Here is a 4,931-nt window from a genome sequence, read left to right as displayed (position 1 = left end):
AAAAAGAAGTATGTTTATTGCAACCTTATTTACAATAGGCCAATTATGGAAGAAGCCCAAGTGTCCATCAATAGACAAACAGATAAAGAAGAAGTAACTATATAGTGAGCCATAAAAAAAAAAAAGAAAAAGAAATTTTGCCATCTGCAACAACATATATGGAGCTAGAGAGTTTAGCACTAAGTGAAATAAGTCAGTCAGAGAAAGACAAAGATCATACAGTTTCACTCATAATTGGAATTTAAGAAACAAAAAAAGAGTCGAACCAAAACCAAACTCCTAACTGTAGAGAACAAACTGATGGTTACCAAAGGGGAAGCAAGTGGGGGGAATGGATGAAATAGGTGAAGAGGATTAAGAGTACACTTATCATGATAGGCACTGAGTAATATATAGAGTTGTTGAATCACTATATTTTATAACTGAAACTAATGTAACACTGTGTGTTAACTATGCTGGGATTAAAATAAAAATAATAATACACTAGTGAGTAAAAATAGAATCATATATTGTGATAAGCTCTGGCTGTTATACTTAATGAATCATTAAACACCACCTAAAAAACTAATTATGTACTTAATATACAGTGGCTAAGTGAACATTATTTTTAAAAATTAAATAAATAAATAAAAATTTTAAGCCTTAGAAAAAAATAAAACAAAGTTGTGCTTGAAGAAAAAAAAAAACACATAAACAAAATATTATTACTAATTTCTAAATGAAGATAAAAAAATAACAAAATTTAAGAAATTAAATAGCTTCCTAGGATATAGGGAACATAGCTCATAAGTGATTTAAGCTAGTATTTAAACCATTCACTTTGCCTTTAAAGGCCAATGCTTTCATCACTGTTCAATAATGCCTGAAAACATTCAAATCTGCATGGCAGTGTAAAACCCATTGAGAGAAAACAGGAGTAGTTAGTTAATCTAGGAATATTTTAATAATCTAATCATAGCAAATATAATCTTGTAATCTACTAAGAGAATAATTTTATCTTATATTAAAAACAATGTACAATATGGGAGAAGAAAGAATATGAAACTAACTACAGCTTGGCACCAGAATTATTAAACAAACTACTGAGTTTTATTTGCCAATTAAGTATGAGCATTATAATAAAACAATGTATAGCTAATATATATGTAAATGTTTAAAGGTAGATATTGGTTAAATATAAAAGGTGCACAAAAAAGTTGCTGTTAAAATAAATCAATAAATCAATCAGTCATCTCAATCAGGACAAATAAGTTGAATCATTCTAGTAATAATAAAGATAACACATTTTGCCAGTCATTGTTGTAAGCATTTTTGCATGCATTAAACCACAAGAGGTCCATAATAAATTCACTAGTTCATTATATTGTATCTGCTTTGCAGGTGGGTCAGTCGTGACCAATAAAGGTAAAATTGTCCATCTTGAGAGATTAGGAGACCATACATTTAGCATTGTAAAGTTTTAAGAAACTTTATTCAAATATCTTCATTAACTCATATAAGGAATATTTACTGCATAAAACAAAATAAAGCACTAACTTTAACCATTATTCATAACTGGGTCAAACTAAGATGGAAAATTTGTGGTTATTGAAAAATACCATCTCTCACCTTGTAAGATAACCTGTAAGAAAATGGAGAAGCTATATACTAAGAAGTCTGAAGCTGAGGGTACTCATTCCAGCAACAAACTTAAGAAAGGGAAATGGAAGTCAAAATGTGCAAAAGGAAGAAAGCAAGCTGCATAGGCAGGTGGGAAGCTATTCTAAACAAACTGACAGCTACAGGGAGCTGTGTGTTTCAGGAAGGCTATTTGTAAATAAAGTAAAACATAGCAGCTAAATCCAGAGTTGCCTACCCATCCCTCCACAACCTCCCCTCCCCCCGGACCCATTGCCAAAAAAGTTCTTTCAAATAGCAGAAAGGTGGCAGTAAGAAAGGCAGCTATAACCCTTCTACTAGATATGCCTCTGTATCTCAACCTTGTTCCTCTAAATAGAACTAACACAGTTTGAAATTCTTCTTTAATCCAAATTAACCTTGATCATATGAAAATTACAAAAACCTCAAGGGTGTTTAATTCAAAGGCAAAAAAATCTGCATATTACTGAAGGTCAAAGGGCTGCAATTTTTCTGCACAGAGAAAGCAGCGGGAGAAGAGAGATAAGAAATTCATAGATTTACCATTATCAGAAGTCAAAGCTCTTCTTTGACTCCAGGAATATATGTGTTCCAAATTCTAGACCAAAAAATGAAATATAACCTGACAAATAGGTATTCTCCGATTCTTGTAAATGTTGATGCTGATTAAAATTTCCCAGAGAGATTATCACTTCACTTAGATGTAAAAAGTCACAGTGAAAATTACTTAATGAGTCTGGAGTTACAATAAATTTTAAAACTAAAGAGACATGGTTTTTCATAATATTGTGAATGCATGACATAATACCAAATTGTCCACTTTAAAATGTCATGTGAATTTCATCTCCGTTAAAAAATCCAAGGTGGCTTAAAGAAAAAACAAATAAACAAACAAAAAAACAAACAGTAAGTAGTTACTGTTTCGTTCCCCTTAAAGTTGCAATGATAACAGTAAAATATGAATATGTATGGCTTCATTTAAATGAATATGTCTTATAAAATATATCACCTCCATCAGGAAAGTACACAATTACTTATTATTCTTTTTTTAGAAGTCAGGCCAGTCATTTCTCCCTGCCCAATATCTTTAACAAGAGATATTATTCTTACAAAAATTGAATCTTTGAGGTCAAAAGCAGAAAAGAAAATACTCTCTAATGAAAATTGCATTTCAATATCTATTTCTGGGACACTTTAATCATTCAGTGTGTGTTGTTGCTGGACTTAACAATCACCATTTGTGGGCAAAATAGCTCTAATTAGTTCCATGTTAAGCACTGAGTTGATAGGGAACTATTCTCAAAAGAGTTTTAAATTAGCACTAATTTAAATCACCTCTACTATCAAAGGCTTTCTTGAGCAGATCTGAAAAGTTTATATGATTTTCTATTGGACCATTTAAGTGGAAATCTTTCATCCTGTATTAAGGGTAGCAAGTAGGGGCAAATACCAAGATGGGGGGTTTGCAAAAGTATATTTATACATGAACTTTAACATGTATAATATATACTTGGTCAGAAAAAAATGATAATCTAAAACCATTGAATTCACATGGAGATTTCAAATGTAATGAAAAAAGTAAGTAAATCTGCATATGCATTTTAGTACTTTCTCAAAGGAACTATAGATTTTTTCAGTAATTTTTATTAAAATCCAAGTATCTGACACATTTATCATATAGTAAACTAATATTTATAATGACAATTAACTATCAGAAACTAAACAAATTTTATATTAATGACATAACTTTAAAATATTTTTCTATGTATACTAAAATATGTACATAGATCTTGGGCATCTATGTATATAAACACCCATTTTGTTTTGGTAAATTCACACTATCGGTGTTCAAAAGGAATAAAGTATAATTAAAATAACATTTAATAAAACAACAGTAAAAAATATGCACCTGGAAATGTAATCTGTGGGGTTCCCATTACCTATAAACTAATATTAAAGAAATTACATGATGTCACTTATATCATTTTAGCTTTTTATTCCAGGGTGATAAACATATAATGTACATATAATTTATCTTCAAGTATTAATTGTAGTTAAGCTGTTAATGATTTCTGGACAGAGTTAAGAAAGCAAAAATATAGCCAAATCATTTAAATATTATTACTCTCAAAATAATTTTGACAAATACATAATAATTGATATAGAAGTTAAGAAAAGTAGGTAGTTGGGGCACCTGGGTGGCTCAGCCGGTTAATCTGCTGCCTTAGGCTCAAGTCATGATCTCAGGGTCCTTGGATCAAGCCCCTCAGGTTCCCTGCTCTACAGGAAGCCTACATCTCTCTCCTCTGCCCCTCCCCACTGCTCATGTGCTTTTGCCCTCTTTCTCTCTCAAATAAATGAATAAAATCTTAAAAAAAGAAAAATAGGTGGTAAATATTTAAAAAAAAAATCTAAACAGCAATTATCACCTCCAATACTATCATCCTGCCTCAACTCACCGTCATTTTTATCTTATAATTTTACAATAATCTTCTTACTGTATCTATTTTTCCTGGTTGCTCTTCTTTTATTTATTCTTTTCTTTTCTTTCATTTCTTTTTTTTTTCCTTTTTTTTTTTTTTTTTTTTTACATATAACATATTATTTGCTTCAGGGGTACAGGTCTGTGAATCATCAGTCTTACACAATTCATAGCACTCACCATTGCACATACCCTCCCCAATTTATTCTTAATGCAGTAGCTAGTATAATCTTCAAACTTAAGGCAGATCATATCACTCCTATGCTTGTAATTATCTGATGTCTTCCCATTTCACTTCATGCTGGAGTCATTACAGTGTACTTACAAACTACACAACAAATTTGCTATTTCCTGTATCAGTGACTTCATCTTCTGTTTTACTCCTCCTTATTCAGTTTACTCCTATCAAAGTGTCGGCTTTGACAGCTTTTTGCAAGAACAGTTTGCAGGGGTTTATTTGTCAGCAGTTTTGAGCGGGAGACTACAATGATGTCATTTGCTCAAAATATACGAAGTTCGGTTTTTCATGTGTTAAATTTAAGAAAATATAGAACTGCATGTAGAAATACTGAGTTGGCATGTGGATAATGCACTGAAGAGATATTGTTGCTCAAATGTATATAGACAATAGTGTACATCGATCTCTTAAAATAGATTTCTAATTAAAATGTGACTGCTATATTAGTTTTTAAGAGAAGCCATAACAAAGAACTACAAATCAGGTGGCTAAACAACAGAAATTTATTACCTCTCTGTTCGGAGGCTGGAAGTCTGAGATCATGATGTTGGTAAGGCTGAATTCTTCTGAGGT

The sequence above is a fragment of the Mustela nivalis genome (genome assembly GCF_964662115.1).
Source record: "Mustela nivalis genome assembly, chromosome: 15".
NCBI classification, from domain to species: Eukaryota; Metazoa; Chordata; class Mammalia; order Carnivora; family Mustelidae; genus Mustela; species Mustela nivalis.
Note: the sequence above shows the minus strand (reverse complement) of the source record.